Source organism: Phyllostomus discolor, chromosome 13 (assembly GCF_004126475.2).
Source record: "Phyllostomus discolor isolate MPI-MPIP mPhyDis1 chromosome 13, mPhyDis1.pri.v3, whole genome shotgun sequence".
Taxonomy (NCBI): Eukaryota; Metazoa; Chordata; class Mammalia; order Chiroptera; family Phyllostomidae; genus Phyllostomus; species Phyllostomus discolor.
The window spans coordinates 76,913,502-76,934,722 of NC_040915.2; the positions used below are offsets into that span (position 1 = coordinate 76,913,502).

Below are 21,221 nucleotides of genomic sequence, written 5' to 3' on the forward strand. Positions count from 1 at the left end.
AAAGGCTTGTCAATTTTGTTTATATTTTCAAAGAACTAGCCCCTGGATTTATTTGGAGCTTTGAATTGTTCTTTTAGCCTCTATCTCTTTTAATTCTTCTCTGATCTTGGTTATTTTCTTCCTTCTACTTGCTCTGGGATTTCTTTGTTTTTGATCCTACAGTTCTTATAGATGTAGGGTTAGGTTGTTTATTTGAAACGTTTCTATATTTTTTAGGTAGGCCTGTATCACTGTGAATTTACCTCTCAGGACTGCCTTTGCTGTGTCTTATAAGTTTTGGACTTTTGTGTGTCTGTTTTCATTTGTTTCCAGAAACTTTTTGATTTTTCCCCCATCTCATTATTAACCCACTCATTGTTTAATAGCATGTTATTCAATCTCTGTGAAGTTGAGTGTTTTTGAGTTTTTTCCTTGAGGTTGATTTCTAGTTTGAGGTCCTTTTGGTCTGAGAAAATACTTGATATGATTTCAATTTTTTTGAATTTGTTGAGGCTTGTTTTGTATTCTATCCTGTGTTCTATCTTTGAAATGTTCCAGGTGCTTTTGAAAAAAATGTGTATTTTGCTTGTTTGGGATGAAGGTTTATCCCAAAGTTATAAGGTTATATGAAGGATATATATATATATATATATATAGGTTTATCCCAAGGTTATAAGGTTATATGAAGGATATATATATATATATATATATATATATATAGCAGTTAAGTCCATTTGATCTAGGGCATTGTTTAATGCCACAATATCCTTGTTGATATTTTGTTTGGAAGATCTATCCATTATTGACAGTGGGGTGTTAAAATCCCCTAATGTAAATGTGTTGTTATCTATGTCTTTCTTGAAGTCCTCCAAGATTTCATTACATAGTTGAGTGTTCCTATGTTGAGTGATATATGGTTATAATGTTTATGTCTTCTTGGTGGATTCTTCCCTTGAGTATTATGAAATGTTCCTCAGTGTCCCTTTCTATGACTTTTGTTTTGAAGGCTATTTTTCTGATATAAGTATTGCCACAACAGCTTTTTTTTCCCTCCTGCCCACTTGCTTGGAATGTTTTGTCTAACCATTTACTTTGAGTCAGTGTGGGTCCTTTTTTATGAGGTGGGTTACTTGTAGGCAGCAATGTGCAGGTCATATTTTCTTATCCATTCAGCTACCCTATGTCTTTTGATTGGAGTATTGAATCCATTTCCATTTAAGGTTATAATTGATAGGTATTTTATCTTTGCCATTTTACTTCCTTCATACCTGTGTTCCTCTCTCTCTTGCTCTTTTTCTTCCTCTTCTTAGAGTAGTCCCTTTAGCATATCTTGCAGTGCTTGTTTGGTAGTGGTATATTCTTTGAGCCTACTTTTTTTTTTTACAAGATTTTATTTATTTATTTTTAGATAGAGAGCAAGGGAAGAAGAAAGAGAGAGATAGAAAAATCAATGTGTAGTTGCTTCTTGCATGCCCCCTACCAGGGACCTGGCCTGCAACCCAGGCATGTGCCCCAACTGGGAACTAACTCTTTTGTTTGCAGGCCAGCACTCAATCCACTGAGCCACACCAGCCAGGGCTGAGTCTGCTTTTGCTTTGGAAACTCCTTATTTCATTTTCTATTTTAATAGAAAACCTTGCTGGGTAGGTTAGTGTTGGTTGCAGGCCTTTGCTTTTCATTATTTGGAATATTTTTGCCATTCCCTCTGGCTTGTAGTGTTTCTGTTGAGAAATCGGCTGCTAGTCTTATTGGATTTCCCTTGTATATTACTTCTTGTTTCTCCCTTGATACTCTTAAGATTCTCTTTGTCTTTAAAACTTGGCATTTTAGTTATGATGTGTCTTGGAGCAGGCCTCTTTGGATTCATCTCTGTTGGGACCCCCTGTGCTTCCTGCAATTTCATGGCTTTTCCTCTCTCCAGGTTCAGAAAGTTTTCTGTCATTATTTTTTCAAACAGTGTTTTTTATCACTTACTCTTTTTCTTCTCCTTGTATTCCTATGATTTGGATGATGGTGCATTTCACATTGTCTTGAAATTCCCTTAAGCCATCTCCACATATTTATAGTCTGTTTTTGTAGAGCTGCTCTACCTGTGTGTTTTTTCTACCTTATCTTCCAGCTCACTAATTCAGTCCACTGCTTCATCCAGACTGCTTGTAATTCCTTCTAGTGTATTTTTTTTAATTTCAATAATTGTATTCTTCATTTCTGCCTGGTTCTTGTTTATACTTTCTATTTCCTTTTTCACACTGTTATAGTTCCCAGTTTCCTGTACTTGTCTGTCAGTTCCTTGAGCATCTTCATAACCATTCTTTTGAATCCTACATCTTATAGTTTGCTTGCCTCCTTTTCATTTAACTTTTTTACTGGGGAGACTTCTATTAATTTTGGTTGTGGGTTCTTACTTTGCATCCCTATTTTAGGTGACTCTTTGTTTCTGCCTTTCTTGCTGTGTTGTTTGCTGGCTGTCTTTTTAGAGTGAACTTCTGTTGTAGGTGTTCTGTGGGACTCAGTGGTAAGATATTTTTGATGTCCTTGTCTGGATGCTCTAGGGTTGCTCTTCCTTTTGTTTGTGTGGCTTCTCTTGTACTTGGGCTTTACCTGTTAGTGGCTCCTTTGTTGATGGGTTCTCTCCTCCAGAGAATTTACTGGTATTCACAACTCCCACCTGTGTTGTATGTAATCAGTGGTAGGGCAAAGGTGAAATTGAGTAAGACAGTGGAGAGTATTCTATGGAATTTAAAGTACTAACATGTAGAGAACAGATAGGAGATGCTTTGGAGAAGTACAGCAATAATCATGATATTTCACCCAATTAGCTGCTTTTTATAAAAGGTGAAAAAGAGGTAAACTCTTGTTAAAAGGGAAAAAAATGTGAGCTGACTTTAGAAAGCAGAGAACTTATGCAAGTTTAGATGGAGAGATATAGTGAGAGTGTAACAGGGTGCAGCCAAGCGGTGGGGGGCAAATAGGGATTTGTAATGGGGTCTAGAACTCAGGGTGTCTAGGAAATATTAGAAAACATATATATATAATGTTGTCACCCCCACAAGTCTGAGCTGGGGGATGGGACACATGGGGCAGGGCCATTGAGAGCTGTTTTGTACAGCAACAGCTTTGCAGCTATCTTCTGGCATGGTCATTTAGCCTTTCTATAAGTTTTAACTGATTTCATGGATATGTTAAATAGCTGTGGCCATGCTTTGAGCCAGGGTGATGGAAGTGACTTCCACCCAAGATGTAATTGGGAGGCAACTCCCCCTGGTTACAGAGCCTGCATGAGAGCTTGGAGATGACTGGCTCCAAGCCACGGGGCCACTCCTGCCTGGACTTACTATGGCAGCCAAATAAAGGTGGAAGAATGCAGGAATGCTGGCAGGTGTAACTGATTGTGGGAGGAGCTGGAAATGGGCTGCAGAGGAAGATTGGCTGGGATTCAAACCCAGGCATGGCAGCTGTGCCTAGTTGGGACCACATGGCTTTGGTGTGCTCCTTTTTGCCACGTGGCTTAGGAAGCAAGGGAGACTTTACCTGGAAGAAAAGGGGTAAAAGGACCCTTGCTGGTGGGCCATGAGAAGGTGAAACATGGTTTTGGATTAACTGGAGACCATGGCAGTGACACACTGATGGTGCCGGGGAACTGAGGGGCTGCCTGAACCACAGACTTCTACTTCTTTTCCTGAGATATGGTACCCCAGACTGGGCTGAGGGAAAGGGAAGGATTCTGTGTGTCTGTGGGTATTCTAAAGGACTTTAGTATTTGTAAAGAAGACATTAAGTTATTACTCTAAGTCTGTATAACTTTTAAATAAATAATTCCTTTCCTTTTCAAAAATCTCTGGCATTAAGAGACATCTTTCCCCTGGCAGTGGACAAGGCAAACCTAGTATGGGTGTGGAAAGACCCCCATAGCAAAAGGGGGTTCCTTTCGGCAATAGTATATCATTCAACCCTCCGGGTCTGTTCTGTAACAAGAGTATGGTATAGAAACTTGGTATAGTATGTGAAAGAATAAAGTAAACCACAACAGTAATAAAGCTTAGGAAGATGGTGAAATAGATTAAGACCAGGGAAGGGTGCTGTGTGGGATTTGGGATAATAATACTATGATAAGGAATATATAATCTAAATAAAGAGAATAACAAGTAAAAGACCAACAGTGTTATTGGAATATGAATGGAGTGAAAGAAGAAAAATTAAAATGCAATATGAAAAGGAGAATAAAGAAAATCAATCAAATAATTGAGTCAAACAAACAAAACTAAATGGAAATAAGATAAAAAAGAAAAGAGAAATAAAAAGATACAAAATAAAAAAATTAAATAACAAAAAATAAATAAAATACAAGTTCTGAAGGCTAGCAAAGTTAAATTTGTCTCAGCTTTTGGCGTTTGCCTTCTGGCATTCTTACTTCTTTCTGAATCTGTCTTTGATCTTCTCACAGCTCCAGATCTTATTGTCTTATACTTAAAAAAAAAATGAAGATTCCTGCTGACTTTAAATCTGCCAAGCAGGTTTTGCTCCTGTTCCTGGATGTTGTAGGCAGAGGGGGCTCAGTCTATTTTCCTCCCCCACCCCCTACCCCACACCTATAATCTACCTCTGTTGTGAAGCCCTTTGATTATTATGAGAGGTGCACTGAGTGGGAGCAAATTGTCCCCCTTCTCCCTCTTTGTTGGCCTGGGCACTCAGGGCAGTTCCCCTATTGAATTAAGTCTCTCTGGATGCTGCTACCTCTCTGAGCCTCTGCTGCTCCCTTTTGATCAATACATGAGGTGCCCTGAGTGGGAGCAAATCATGCCCCTCCTTCTCTCTCTTCACTGGCCCAGTCACTGTGCATGAGAGGTCCTTGCACAGTGGCTGAGAACCTTTATTTTTTTAAGCAAATTCCTCATGTTTGCCACCAGCCATTGTTAAGTGTCCCACTTTCCGCACAGACACTCTCTGACCAGTCCAGACACTATCTGGGTCATGGCTAGTCACAGCCCATCTCCAGGTGTTGACTGTCTCCCTAATTTCTCTGGTACTGTCCTAGCTGCGGATTGCGGTCCCAACCTGGGTATACTGCCAGCTGTGTGTCTCTTACTGTGTCTGTATCTCCCCAGAGACTTTAAATGTCCAGGTCTCTCCTGGCATGGGTCTGTGAGTTTGAGGCTTTGGGAGCAGAGGGAGCTGTTAATTTACAATCACTGACCCTGCTCTCCTCCAAAGCCCCTTGAACAGCTAAAATCTCTTATGCGGGGCCCAGGCACCTTCCCATTGTCCCACAGAATCTCCTTACTATCCATTTTTATATGTGCTCTGCAACCTTTGGCTTCCAAACTTCATAGTAGTTGGGATTCTGTTGGCTGTTCACTCTGTTCTTTGGAAGATCAGGTAGGTGACCCAGTTGGTTGCACAAGCAAGTGGGTTCAGCTCCCACCTATCTTACCACCATCTTCCACTCTCCTCCAAAGTTATTATTTTTGTTCTTAAAACATATTTTTACTTTGTATATAGGTTCAGATTTACAAGTTTTTGTTAATATATTACAACATAATAAAACTCTCATCTTGCTTGTCTTGTTTCCAATGAGAAATATGCTGTCATTCTTGTCTCTATTTCTCTCTTCCAACATGTCTTTTGTTTCCTTGCTAATTTCTTTACAATTGATTTGGAACAATATACTTTTAATGTGATTTGTATTTATTTCTTCACGTTTCCAGAGCTTGGTGTTCATTGAGCCTCTGAATCTGTGAGTTATATGTTTCTTTAAAATTTATAATCCTTTACATGTGTATTGCACTCCTGGGAGCTATCCCACAGATCATTGATGTTCTTTTAATTTTGGTTGATTTGTTCTTTCTATCTTTAAGTTTGATTCCTTCAAGTTTTCTAATATTTTTATCTGCAAATTCTAATCTGCTGTTAATTATATTCAGTGTATTTGTAAAACATAACTGCCATTGGAGCTATCTCTTCTAGAAATTTTATTTTGGTCTTTTTAAAGTTTACGATATCTTAACTTAAAATTTGAATATTATAATACAATTATAGTATCTGAATGTATGGATGCAGCGGTGGTCATGAAACTTGTATTAATAAATGGGCCTGCAACACTGTATTGTGATTTCCACCCTTCACACTGACACTTCGTCTGCAAGTTTTCATGAAGGTGATCTTATGCTTTCTCTCTGCTTTTGATCTTGTATCCCACATTTGTGTTTTTGATGTCATGTCTTAATTTAATTTAATTTAATTTAATTTAATTTTGCCCAGCCACAGGTCATGAAGATTTTCTTTCACATTTTCTTCTAAAATTTTTATAGTTTTACTTATTGACATTATCATCATAATACTATTATTTATTGAAAGCTCGCTCTTTGTCAAGATTTCGCACTACAGATGTCATTTAGGGGACATGGTACCTTATCTAATATGAGGCACCCAAACATGAGAAACTGGCCTAAAGCCCCAGGAGTGGTGGCAGGCCAGAACTTAAATTTAGGAGTTGATTCCACAAACTGTATACTTAGACATAACATAATATTGCATTATTATAAAAAACTGATTTTTGAACTCACTTGAAAAATTCTTTCTGAGATGTAACTTTCTCCAATAACATCAGTTGTACTGTTAACTACTAACCTGATTTTAAAATTAAGGTTATTTAATGAGTTTTTCCGTTATATTAGTCAACACATTTTCATGTATGTAGCATAATATGTAAAAGATCGATATATTTTTTAAATTTTATTTTAATCATTGTTCAAATACAGTTTTCTCTCTTTTACTCCCAATCCAGTCGCCCCTCCCACCCTCCCAAATTCCTTCCCATTACCAACCTCCCCTTAGTTTATGACCATATGTCCTTTAAGTTTGTTCCTTTGAACCCTTCCCATTGTCCCCTTAAATTCCCTCTTCTCTCCCCTCTGGTCACCGTGAGCCTGTCCTCTATTTCAGTGTCTTTGGTTGTATTTTGCTTGCTTCTTTGTTTTGTTGTTTAGGTTCCTGTTAAAGGTGAGATCATATGGTATTTGTCTTTCACTGCCTGGCTTGTTTCACTCAGCATAATGCTTTCCAGTTCCATCCATGCTGTTGCAAAGGGTAGGAGCTCCTTCTTTCTTTCTGCTGCATAGAATTCCATTGTGTAAATGTACCATAGTTTTTTGATCTATTCATTTACTGATGGGCATCTAGGTTGCTTCCAGCACCCAGCTATTGTAAATTGTGCTTCTATGAACATTGGGGTGCATAGGTTCTTTTGAATTGGTGTTTTAGTATTCTTAGGATATAGTCCCAGCAGTGGAATTTCTGGGTTGAAAGGCAGGTCCACTTTTAGTTTTCTGAGGAAGTTCCATGCTGCTTTCCATAGTGGTTGTACCAGTCTGCAGTCCCACCAGCAGTGCACTAGGGTCCCCTTTTCTCCATAACCTCTCCAACACTTCTTGATTGTTGCTTTGTTTATGATGGCCATTCTGACTGGTGCGAAGTGGTATCTCATTGTGGTTTTAATATGCATCTCTCTGATAGCTAGCGATATTGAACATCGTTTCATGTGCCTTTGGATTTTCTGTATGTCCTCCTTGGAGAAGTGTCTGTTCAAGTCCTTTGCCCACTTTTTAATTGGATTCCTTGACTTCTTAGAGTGCAGTCTTGTAAGTTCTTTATATATTTTGGAGATTAAACCCTTGTCTGAGGTATCATTGGCAAATATGTTTCCCCATACAGTTGGTTCTCTTTTAATTTTGATACTGTTTTCTTTAGCTGTGCAGAAGCTTTTAACTTTGATGAGGTCCCACTTGTTTATTCTTTCCTTTATGTCCCGTGCTCTAGGGTACACGTCAGTAAAAAAGTTTCTTCGTAAAATATCTGAGATTTTCCTTCCTACATCCTCCTCTAGGACTTTAATGGTGTCTCGTTTTATATTTAAGTCTTTTATCCACCTTGAATTTATTTTTGTATATGGTGTAAGTTGGTGTTCAAGTTTCATTTTTTTTGTACGTGGCTGTCCAGTTCTCCCAACACCATTTGTTGAAGAGGCTATTTTTATTCCATTTTATGTTGCTGCCTCCTTTGTCAAATATTAATTGACCATAGAGACTTGGGGTTATTTCTGGGCTCTCTGTTCTGTTCCATTGGTCTATGTGCCTGTTTTTATGCCAGTACCAGGCTGTTTTGATTACAGTGGCCTTGTAGTATAGTTTAGTGTCGGGTATTGTGATTCCTCCTACTTTACTCTTCTTTCTCAAAATTGCAGCAGCTATTCGGGGTCGTTTATAATTCCATGTAAATTTTTGAAGTGTTTGTTCTATGTCTGTGAAATATGCCATTGGTACTTTAATAGGAATTGCATTGAATGTGTAAATTGCTTTGGGTAGTATGGACATTTTGATGATATTAATTCTTCCAATCCATGAACACGGTATATGTTTCCATTTGTTTGTGTCTTCCTTGATTTCTTTCTTCAGTGTTGTGTAGTTTTCTGAATACAGGTCTTTTACCTCTTTGGTTAGGTTTATTCCTAGATATTTTATTTTTCTTTTTGCTATTTCAAACGGGATTTTTTCCTTGATCTCTGTTTCTGCTGTTTCATTGTTGGTGTACAGAAATGCCTTTGATTTCTGGATATTGACTTTGTATCCCGCTGTTTTGCCAAATTCATTTATTAGGTCAAGCAGTTTTTTGGTAGAGTCTATAGGATATTCTATGTATACTATCATGTCATCTGCAAACAGTGACAGTTTTGTTTCCTCCTTTCCATTTTGAATGCCTTTTATTTCTTTTTCTTGTCTGATTGCTGTGGCTAAAACTTCCAGTAGTATATTGAATAGAAGTGGTGAAAGTGAACAGCCTTGTCTTGTTCCTGATCTTAATGGAAAAGATTTTAATTTTTGCCCATTGAGAATGATGTTGGGTGAAGGTCTCTCATATATGGCCTTTATTATGTTGAGGAATGCTCCCTCTATTCCCACTTTGCTGAGTGTTTTTATCATGAATGGGTGCTGTATCTTGTCAAATGCTTTTTCTGCATCTATTGATATGATCATGTGGTTTTTGTCTTTGCTTTTGTTTATGTGATGTATTACATTTACTGACTTGCGAATATTGAACCATTATTGCATCCCTGGAATGAATCCCACTTGGTCATGGTGTATGATCTTTTTAATGTATTGTGGGATGCGGTTTGCCAGTATTTTGTTGAGGATTTTAGCGTCAATGTTCATCAGTGATATTGGCCTGAAGTTTTCTTTCTTTGTTGTGTCTTTATTTGGTTTTGGAATTAGGATGATGTTGGCCTCATGAAAAGAGTTTGGGAGACTCCCATCTTTTTGGATTTTTTGGAATAGTCTGTGAAGGATAGGGGTTAGCTCTTCCTTAAATGCTTTGTAGAGTTCTCCTGTGAAACCATCTGGTCCCGGGCTTTTGTGTGTTGGGAGTTTTTTGATTACTGCTTCAATTTCTTTTGTTGCTATTGGTCTGTTCAGGCTTTCTGCTTCTTTTTCATTGAGTTTTGGAAGATTATCTTTTTCTAGAAAGTTGTCCATTTCACCTAGGTTTTCAAATTTCTTGGCTCTTTGTAGTAATTTCTTATAATCCTTTGTATTTCTGTGGTATCTGTTGTAATCTCTCCTCTTTCATTTCTGATTGTGTTTATTTGGGTCTTCTCTCTTTTTTTTCTTGATCAGTCTGTTTAAAGGCTTGTCGGTTTTGTTTATCTTTTCAAAGAACCAGCTCTTGGATTCATTGATCCTTAGAATTGTGCTTTTAGTCTCTATGTCATTTAATTCTGCTCTGATCTTGGTTATTTCCTTCCTTCTGCTTGCTCTGGGCTGCCTTTGTTGTTGTTCCTCGAGTTCTTGTAGATGTAGGGTTAGGTTGTTTGTTTGGAATGTTTCTAACCTTTCTAGATGGGCCTGTATCGCTATGAACTTCCCTCTCAGGATTGCCTTGGCTGTGTCCCATAAGTTTTGGGTTGTTGCGAGTTCGTTTTCATTTGTTTCCAGAAACCTTTTGATTTCTTCCCTAATATCATTCTTGACCCATTCATTGTTTAATAGCATGCTATTTAATCTCCATGATTTTGAGTGTTTTTGGTTTTTTTCCTTCGGGTTGGTTTCTAGCTTCAGTCCCTTGTGGTCTGAGAAAATGCTTGGTATGATTTCAATTTTCTTGAAATTCTTGAAGCTTGCTTTGTGTCCTATCATGTGGTCTATCTTTGAGCATGTTCTGTGTACATTTGAAAAGAATGTATATTTAGCTTCTTTTGGATGGAGGGCTCTGTATATATCAGTAAAGTCCATTTCCTCAAGGGTATTGTTCAATGCCACAATATCTTTGTTGAAATTTTGTTTAGAAGATCTGTCCATTTTTGATAGTGAGGTGTTAAAATCTCCCACTATAATTGTGTTGCTGTCCATATCTTTCTTGAAGTCCTCTAAGATTTTCTTTATGTATTTCGGTGCTCCTATGTTGGGTGCATATATACTTATAATATTTATGTCTTCTTGATGGATTCTTCCCTTGAGTATTATGAAGTGACCTTTGGGTCTGTCTTACGGACCTTTTTTGGAAGTCTATTTTTTTCTGATATGTGTATTGCTACCCCGGCTTTTTTTTCCTGTCCATTTGCTTGGAAGATTTGTTTCCAGCCCTTCACTTTCAGCCTGTGTAGGTCTTTTATCCTGAGGTGGGTATCCTGTAGACAGCAGATATGTGGGTCATTTTTTCTTATCCAATCAGCTATTCTATGTCTTTTGATTGGAGCATTTAATCCATTTACGTTTAAGGTTATTATTAATAGGTACTTATTCATTGTCTTTTATGTATGTGTGTTTCTCTCTCTCTCCCTCTCTCTCTCTCTCTCTCTCTCTCTCTCTCTCTCTCTTCTCTCCTCCTTAAAGCAGTCCTTTTAGAATCTCTTGCAGAGCTGGTTTGGTCAAGGTGTATTCTTTTAGACCTCTTTTGTCTGGGAAGCTTCTTATTTGGCCTTCTATCTTGATTGAGAGCCTTGCTGGATATAGCAGCCTTGGTTGCAGACCTCTGTTTCTCATTACCTGGAGTATTTCTTGCCATTCTCTTCTGGCTTGAAGTGTTTCCATTGAGAAGTCAGCTGTTAGCCTTATTGGGGCTCCCTTGTATGTTACTTCCTTTTTCTCCCTTGCTGCCTTTAAGATTCTCTCTTTGTCTTGAAATTTTGTCATTTTAATTATGATGTGCCTTGGGGTGGGTCTCTTTGGGTTCCTCTTGATTGGGACTCTCTGTGTTTCCTGGATTTTTGTGACTTTTTCTCTCATCAAATTAGGGAAGTTCTCCTTCATTACTTGTTCAAGTAGGTTTTTGATCCCTTGCTCTTCTTCTTCTCTTTCTGGTATCCCTATTATATGGATATCATTACGTTTCATATTGTCTTGCATTTCTCTTAATCCCTCTTCATTCTTTCTGAGCCTCTTTTCCTTTTCTTGATCTTTCTGGATGATGTTTTCTACTTTGTCCTCCAGCTCGCTAATCCGATCTTCTGTTTCATTGATCCTGCTTTTCATTCCTTCTACTGTGTTCTTCAGTTCAGAAATTGTATTCTTCATTTCCTCTTGACCTTTGTTGAGAGTTTCTATTTCCTTTTTCATGTTTATATAGTTTGCAGTGAGATTGATGTTGTTTCCCTCTAATTTCTGAAAGCTCATTGTGAGTTCATTGAACTTCCTGGTAATCATTGTTTTGAACTCACTATCTGATAGTTGAGTTTCCTCTATTTCATTTAGCATTTTTGCTGAGGCTTCCTCGTTTCCCTTCAATTGGGGGTTGTTTCTTTTTTTTTCTCATTGTTCATGGGTTTCTTCTTTTTTCTTCTTGTTTGTTAATTTGATCTGTTCTGATTCCCTGTAATTATGGTGTGAACTTCTGTGGTAGGATACTTGTGATATTCAGTGGTGCAATGTCCTTCATGTATCCTGGTGTTCACAGCTTCCCCCTGCTCTTTTTTGTGATCAGTTGAAGGAGTAAGGCAAAATGGTTTAAAACAGCAAGGCAGTATACTATGATATTTACTTTAGCAGCCAGTAGAGAAGAAATGGGTTATCCTTTGGCTCCTTATAGTGTTAACCGTGATCCTCCACCCCACTATCCACATTTCAGAAAGGATGGAAAGAAGGTAAGACTCTTATTGGGGACGAGAGGATTGTTAGTTGGATCTAGAAAGCTGTGAGGCTGTGGGAGGTCAGATTCTAAGGTAGGGTTGGACTAAAGATTAGTATTTAGGAGTAGTGAGTAAAAGAATAGAGACAACCCCCACAATAGTATAGTTCAGAAAATTGCAAAGTGGGCTGAGATCAGGTAGGGGTATTGAGAAGCATTTACAATTGTATAGACTAGGTCTTACTAGCAATAATAATAAAGTGACAGTCTTGTGGCAGAATCGATGAGGTCTAGATAACAAGAATAAAGAGTATGGAACCTTGAGAGGTGTATTAATGGAACACAGATGAAGGATAGTAACTTATCAACACCTTGTGACTGAGATACCAGGGGGAACCTATCAAATGATAGTATAACCAGCCAAGCAAAGAAGATTATACAGAAAGAAAAAGAGTACCAAAATATTATTAAAATAAAAAATGCCAGAAGAGTGAGAAAAAGATAATACAAATTTACAGTAACTTGCAAGATTAAAAAAAAAGGAAAGAAAAGCAGACGATGTAGTGCAGGGGAGATAAATTTGGAGTGGAAAGAATAATATTAGGTTGAATGGAAGAGAAACATAAGGGATTGCGAGATAAAAATAATAAGAATTGAAAAATAAAATGTCACATAAAACACAAGATAAAATCAATCAACCAACAACAGCCAGAGAAACCAAACCAAACAAAACCAAACAAAACAAAACAAAACAAAAGCCAACCGAAAAAACAAAAAAATCTCTTGTTGGTTTCTAGCTGGCCAGACCAGTTTTTCTGATCATGCTGGCTTCAGCTGGCTGAGGGACCTTTGAAAAGCTTCTCTCTCTCCCAGCCAGATCTCAGCAAGTCTGTCAGGTACCCTGGGCGCTCCAGAACACACTGGCGGGCGAGAGTCAGTCTTCTGGATGGTGTGCGAGCCCAGCCGTTTCCAGCTCCATTTTCCCCTGCCGAACCGCACTCCACCCGGTGTTGGCGCCTTTCCTGGCTCCCCCCGTTGGGCTGGCTGGAAATTTCTGAGCCACTACTGTAGGAACTCACCAAGCGCCACCTCCCTCCCGGGATCGCAGCGCGCGATTCCGGCCTCCCTATGGGGTGCGAGCCCAGCGCAGCCGGCTCGTACTCTCCACCGATCTGCACTTCCACCGGGCTAGGGGTGCAGGTGTTCTTCCAGGCTGCCCCTGGTCCTGTTGGCTAGAGGCCCTCACTTCTCCCCAGCCTCTCGGCGGGTGTTCATATTCCCTGGGCGATTTTTTCTGAGTCCAACTGGCCAATCTGTTCCTTCTAGCAACACGCTCTCCCCTGGAATTGCTCACCCCCCGTATTCGGGGGAGGGAGCAGCGACTTCCCTTTCCCGGGAGCCCTGGGGCAGACCCCAGAGCACCAGGCGGGCCTGGGGTCTGCACACCCCTAGACCCCACGCTGATCCCTGGGCCCCTTTTGTCCTGTAGCAGACTCCTTACCCTCTGGTTTTCCAGTGAGTGCAATAATTTTTGATGTCCTGCTTTCAAAAGTGATTCGATAACCTAGCCCACTTGCTCTGTTTCTCCACTGATCCGCGAGTTTCCCCCACTTCACAGAAGCTGAGAAAAACGCTGCCTAGAGTAAAGCCTCCATCTTCCGTCTCCAAGATCAATATTTTTGAAACCTTTAAAATAATGAACTTCCAGAAGGTATATTAACAATATAATATTCATATACCAAGATATAGTTAAATAACATGTTGGAATAATTATTTCTGGCTGTTAAAAGCAACTAAACATATTATACTCTACTTAAACCAGTATAGATATTGAATGATGATAATCAGGTTTGGAAACCAAAAAATTCATTTGAGCATGTATGAACATATTTTTGCATGTGTATGTGTGTTTTTGAACTGGTTTCAATATTGCACTGGCTCTCTCATTTAATGAGTTAAATAAAAATTTTCCCATGTCCAAAAAATAAATAAATAAAATGTTTATAGTTTTACATTTAAATCTATGATACACTTTGTGTTAATCTTTGTAAAAGACATAAGGTTTAGTTGGAGAATTTTTTTTGCATGTATTTCTTTAATTAGTGAAAATACTATTGTCTCTCTGTTGAATAGCCTTTAGGCCTTAGTTAAAATTAATTAGACTGCACTCAACAAACCAGGAGTTGAACTTTACAGCTCATGTCATGCTCAAGTGTGAATGATGGAAGCATTCTCCCCAAGACCAGGAACAAGGCAGGGATGTCTGCTCTCTCCACTCCTGTTCAACACTGTACTGGAGGTTCCAGCCAGGGCAACTAGGCAAGAAATAAAAGACATACAGGAAGAAATAAAATTATCTCTATTTGCAGATGACATGATCTTGTATAGAGAAACTTGTAAGGAATCCACAAAAATAATTAGGGCTAAAATGAGTTCAGTAAGGTCGCAGGATACAAGATCAATATTCAAAAATCTATTGCATTTCTATACCCTAGCAATCCAACAGTGAAGTTAAAAAATTCAATTTATAACAGCATCAAAAAGAATAAACTTAAAAATACTTAGGCATAAACTTAACAAAAGTAGGGCAAAACTTGTGATCTGAAAACTACAAAACATTGTAAAAAAATCAACAAACACCTAAACACATGGAAAGGCATCTTATTTCATCACCAAATTGTTCTATCGATTCAGTGCAATTCCTCTCAAAATCCCAGACAGCTTTTTTGGAACTGATAAATTGATTTTCTACAAAAATTCAGGTAGAAATGCAAAAAATCCAAAATAGATAAAACAATCTTAAAACACAAGAACACAGTTGCAGGGTGCACACATCCCAATTTGAAAACTTACTATAAGGCTACAATGCTTAAGACAGCATGTGGGCAGGAGAGTAGATATGCACACACCAGCAGAACAGACCTGGTAATCTAGAAACAAACCCTCACATTATAGTCAATTGATTTTTTTAAATTAAATTTATTGGGATGACATTGGTTAATAGGATCATATAGGTTTCAAGTGTACTTTACTATGATACATGATCTGTATATCACACCATGTACCCAACCACCCAAAGTCAAATATATCACTATATACTTGACCCCCTTACCCTCTACTATACCCATCCCCTCCCTCTAGTAACCACCAACTGTTGTCTGTGTCTATGAATTTCAGTTTTACATCCCACCTATGAGTGAAATCATCTGGTTCTTAACTTTTCCAGACTGAATTATTTCACATAGTACAGTATTTTCAAGGATCATCCATGTTGTCACAAATGGCAGTATTTCATTTTTTCTTATGGCTAAGTGTTATTCCACTGTGTATATGTACCAGAGGATTCATTATCCTCTATTGAAGAGGACTTTGTCTCTGTATCTTGGCCACCATCAACTGATTTTTGACAAGAGTGCCAGAACAATTCAATAGGGAAAGAATAGTCTTTCTAAAAAATGATGCTGGGACAAGTAGATATGCTAAAATGGAATTGGCCCTGGTCCTAGGTCTTCTGTGACCAATGACCATAAACTGGTGACTTATAATAACAGAGATGTGTTCTCTGTTCAGAAGACCTGAGTTCAGAAGGCTGAGCTGAAGGTGTGGGCAGGGTTGGCTCCTTGGGGGACTCTGAAGGAGAACATGCTCCAGGCCTCCTCCAGCTGTTAGGGTGGCCACCAGGCCTCTGTGTTCTTGGATTGCATCCTTGGTTCTGACCTCTGCCTCTGTCCTCACAGATCCTCCTTCCCTCTCCTGTGTCTGTGTCTTCAAATCTCTCCCTCCTTATGAGGACATTAGTCATTGTACTGAGATATTATCAATTTAGCTTGATGAAATCTGCAAAGGCTCTACAGTTGACCCTTGAACGTGGCTCCATTTAAACGTGGATTTTTAACAATTCTTCGTTTAAGTGGACCCGTGCAGTTAAAACCTGCACTGTTCAAGGGTCAACTGTATTTCCAAGTAAGGTCTCATTCACAGGTACTGGGGGTGGGGCTTCAGCATGTCTTTTGGGATGGCCATAATTTAACCCACAACAGATCCCTTCCTTACAAGACACATCAAATTTAACTCAAAATGGATCATAGACCTAAACGTATAACCTAACTGGTGTTTCTGGTTCTGTTCCCAATGACCACAGTGAGGTTCCGTGGGCCACCTGCAGAGACCCCGTGGTCAGCCTGGCCCCGACGTCAGGGTCAGCTCCGGGGACAGGAACTGGGTCCCTCAGGCCTATTATGCGGGCAAGGGTGTGTGGTGGTGTCACCTGGTGGGCGTCCTGGGTGGGGTTTGCTGAGGAAACTCAGGACTAGGGACTGAAGCGCCAGGGCAGGTTCCCCGGCTGTGGGTGAGGAAGGGCGCTGAGACTTCCGGGCCTGCGCTTGGACCCTGGGGTTCTCTGGCTCCCCTGTGCCAGCCACGCCGCGGCTGCAGTGCAGTGTAGTGCAGTTGCCTTGGCCACCGGCGCCTGACTGGATCCCTGCGGTCTGCTCTGCTTGTGGGGTCTAGGGCGGGGCCTCCCGCCCGGGTGCAGCAGTGAGGAGCAGCCAAGGGGCGTGGCCTCGGCCAGGCAGAGGCTCAGCCGGCCTGCAGGGTGCGGCATCCTGTAAGCCCTAGCCTGCGGGCACTTGCGTCTGTGGAGTTGGGTGGGGCTGGGCCTGGGCGCTACCACAGCGGGGTGCTGGGGTGGTGGGGTGCGGGCGGCGCGTTAGGGGTGAGGCCTGGACCTCGGAGCTCAGGCGCAGCCCGCTGGGAGCATCCCAGCCCCCTCTCCGCCCTCCTCAGGTAGGGCTGGTGGCGGGACGCGGAGGGTGGGGGGGTTGGAGGGGGCGGGGGGAGAGTAGAGGGCGATGGTCCTTGCTTTCCCTTTTCGCAGGCACCGTGGGTGGTTTTGGGTTGCGGGCTAGAGCGCGGGGCTGATGGGTGGTGAGGGGCCCAAGGCTGCAGAGTCTGTGAGCTCCATGCGGAGGGTGTGCAAGGGACATGGTGGCACCTGGCCGGCTGGAGAGGGTTGGTCAGGTCCTTCTCGACTTTGGGGGCAAGACACGGGCTTGCTCTGTGAGCTAGCGTAATGGGGCTCTGCGCCAAGTTTGAGAGGTGGGAGCGGTGGCAATGGTGGGATGGGTTCAGGGAAAGGGTTAGCTGGGCAGCGAATCTCTCGCTATTTTGCCCGGCCTAGCTGGGGGAAGTAAATTCCAAGGACGCTGCTGCAGCCAGAGGAGGCCCAGGCATGTGCTTGTGGGGTTCCCAGGGACAAGCGTGCCCACTCAGTGGGGGTGAGAACAGGGTGGGTGTGGGGGTAGGGAGCAGAAACTCATTAACTGTGGAGGCAGGGGCACCCTTGACTCCAGGTGTCTGAGCTCAGAGTTGTCGGAGTCCTGTGTGTGCCTGGCGCTACCCCTGGGTAGGTGGGGGCCTCCTTGGTTGTCATCAGGAGCAGGCCAAGCACTTACTCCAGACTCACAGGTGTCAATAAATTTCATGTCCCTGTCTAGATAGGCCAATAAACAGAACCCTGGGGCCAAACTGTGGCAAGGAAAGAAGAGGTAAGGGGCCTGGCTGGAAGTGAGCCTGCAAGGGACTTCAGGAAAGGGGGAAGCTGTGCGGTCCTCCATTGTCCCCAGCTGTGACCCTGCCTAGGTGTGGGACCCTCAGCCTGGTGTGTCTCTCCCATCAGCCCAGGCAGCCATGACAACTGGTGCCAGCATTGTGAGAGAGGCTTGGGGCTGTGGACCCAAAGCGAGCAGGTGGGCATAGCCGACACTGGCTTCCAGAGCCCTACATGGAGGTGCAGGGGCCACCCCTTCCCAAGGCGCAGTCAGTGTGGGTGTGCTGGCCAGGTGCAGGGGCATGCATGGCAGGGATGTGACCAAGGCGCCAGCCTCACAAGGCTGTGGGAGAAGAGCAGAGGGTGGTCCACGTGCCTGTGGAAGGTGGACCCTCGGAGAGACCCAGCCATCTGGGGCAGGGGGATGAGCTGCAAGACAGGGGTAGGAAGGCATGGAGAAGCTTGTGGAAAGGAATCCTCAGGACCTGGACAACTCAGTCCTGGATCAGAAAGCCTGGGTCTCAGGCAAGCCTCCCTCACTCCTCCAAGGTGCAGAGCCAAGGGCACGGGCTCATGTCCCTGCTCAGCCCGGCTCAGTTGGGGAGAGAGGAGACCCGAATCCCCGTAGGAACAGCCTCGGGCATGGGGTACAAGCCTCCAGAGCGAGCGGGATCGCAAAGTAGGTGCAGCAGAGATGAACCACTGGGGCCCAGTGACACCTGCTCCTGTGGCAGGAGGAAGCCCCTTCTGTTCCTTTCCTGGCTGCCGCGGGAAAGAAGTCTTCGGTCTCAGGTGGGGCTGCAGCGCCGCCTAGAGGCCCCGCTGCAGCTCTCGGTCCTGTGCGAGCATTAGCACCTGCATGCCACAGAGTTCCCTGGCTCGTACGTAGCAGGTATTTGGATGGCTGCCTCCACTGCTCCCTGACTCTGTCTTCTCTGGTATTCCCAGGTTCTGGGCTCTCTGGCCAGGAGCGGTAGCTCCCTTGGGGCAGCTGGACACGCCCCACTGTGCTATGTCCACAGGCTGATTGCTGCTGCTGCCAGGCCTCGTCCTGCCTTGCGTGGGGCGCATGCGCCCCCAAGACCAGGGCCCTGGCAGGCCACCCTGGTGTTGCCGCCCCCGGACCAGTGCCATGTGTGCCTGTCTACATTGGGGTTTGTGGGCAGCATGGCAATCACGGATGGTGGAGCAGATCCAGTGCCTGCGCAAGATTGGTGTATGCATCATGCTGTGCTACGTTGCCCTTTGAGTGGGCTTTGAGGTGCAAACGGCCAAGCGTGGCTACGCCGTGATCCTCTGGTTCCTGTACATCTTCGTGCTGGAATTCAAGCTTTACTTCATCTTTCAGAATTACAAAGCTGTGTGGCTGAGCCTTGCGACCTGGTGGTGCTCAAGGTGGTAATGCTTGCTGTAGATGTGTGTGCCTGGCCTTTTCCTGCTGCTGGTGGCACTCGACCCCATGGAATAAGTGCTCAACTTCTACAAATGTGAGGACCTGTGTGGCTGCCTCTTCTGGGTGATGCAGGGTGTGCTGGACACACAGGCCAAACTGTGGGAGCTGCCACACACAGGGCTGCTGCTATAGGGTGAGGGCTTTACCTTCTTCTCTGGCTACATGCTGTGGCTGGTGCTGCCATGGGTGTCTGGTGCTCAGCAAAGTCAGGATTCGGAGTGAGCACATTGTGCAACAGGAAATGATGCTGTACTGGGTGCTCAGCCTCACCACTACCAACAGTCGATATGGTGGCCATGCTGGCGCATGGCCAACCTGGTGCTCTTCCCACACAGCTGCATCTCCAGCCATCTTTGTCGTCAAGAACATGGTGGCACTCGCCACCAAGGCCTGCACCTTCCTCTAGTACCTCGGCCTGGTGCACAACTTCCCGCCGCCCCTGCTAGCTCTGGAGCTGCAGCCACCACCCTTGCAGCATAACTCTATCCTGCACCCCCTCAGCTGCATGGTCCACCAGGCCACCCCCATAAGCCCTCACCCTGGCACATCACTCTGGACATGTCACAGGGCCCCTGTAGCTCTGGGATGTTGGCAGACACAGACTTTGGTTGGTGGGGAACATGCCGTTTGGGATGGGGGGCCAAGCTTACCAGTCCCTTACTTGCCCTGGGTGGGTAGGTGCCTGAGTGCCAGACCTGTAGCTGCTGCTTCATCTCAGGGACCCCCTTGGACCACTGACCTCAGCCCCACTCCCCTGCCAGACCCAGAGCAGGGCAGCACCAGTGGAAGGGCCCTCCCCTGCCTGCTGGGTGGGAAGGCAGGACAGAGGGGAGTGAGATCTGGTCCTTTGGGGTCCCTCAGTGGGATCCTCTGGCTCAGAGTTTGGGGCCAAGCTGGCCTCTGTCATTTTAAAGACTCATGTTTATAGTTTCATATCCAAAGTCTCACTGTGCTGTTTGCTGCATCCTGGGGAAGGGGGTGGGAGGAGAGGATGTGAGTGAGAGGGAACTGAGCCTCCTCCCCAGGGAGCTCTTAGGAGCTTTTGAGTGGGGAACCATTGCCATTGTCCCAAAGAACCCTCCCTCCAATGTCACTGTCCCCACCCCCAGAGGCCCCATGCCCCTGACTGTGCTCTTCTGGAATACCTTACTTAACCAGAGGATCCCCAGTCTCTGGGCCATGGACTGGTACCTATCTGGGCCTGTTAGGGACAGGGCTGCACGGCAGGAGGTGAGCTTGAGTGTAATGTGCTTGAACCATCCTTAAATCATTCCCCCCACCCTGGTCTGTGGAAGAATTATCTTCCATGAAACTTGTCCCTGGTGCAAAAAGGTTGGGGACCACTGTCTTAACACATCCCCAACCCCAGGGTGTGCAGGCCCATATCCCTGTCTCTGCACCTCAGGTCTAGAAATGTCCCCAAGCCCCTAATTCTGCTCTGTTGCAAGGGGACTCCCCCAGCTCACAACAGCAGAAGCCAGATGGGTCCCAGCTTTGCTGGCCAGGTGGCCCTTGCAACCTTAGGCTAGGAACATGGAACTTGGCCCCACCTCATGAGGCCTGGCTATGGCCTAGACTATGTGGAGACCACAGCAACCCTGGACCAGGCAGCATGGTACCCTGGTGGCAGAGAGGCCAGAGCACTGAAGTCTATCTGCAGGTCTCTTACCCAGCCTCCCCCAGTAACCCAGGGCTCCTACTAGACCCTGAGGGGAGGACCTCCCATAGCATCTGGGAAGGATGTTGCCATGGCTGTCTGAGGATGCCTTGCATGGTGACTGGGTGGTGGTTACACATCTTGTCAGGTGACATGGAGCATTGTGGAGCTCAGTGGCACTTCCTGATGCAAGGCCTAAGTCCCTGACACCTGAGGGTCTATACTAACCTCTTTCAGAAGGGTGGGAACTGGGGTGCGGAGAGGTCCTCTGGGAGCCCTTTTCCTCCAGCAGAGGTTCAGAGTTTGGCTGGGACATCACGGGGGCCCATGGGCAGGTGGCAGCATTACCCCATGCACCTGCTCTCCTCTAACCCCTCCCATCCCCAAGGTCACTGCTGCCTGGGCTCTGACCTCCAGGAGTCACCTGCTCTCCAGCCAGCTGGCTTCCAGGATAACTTTCATCAGTTGTG

At 43.8% G+C, this 21,221-nt stretch overlaps 1 pseudogene; it reads left to right on the forward strand.

The window, feature by feature from the left end:
• Positions 1 to 18,214: 18,214 nt before the first annotated feature.
• LOC114510251 lies at positions 18,215 to 19,772 on the forward strand (annotated as a pseudogene).
• Positions 19,773 to 21,221: the final 1,449 nt, after the last annotated feature.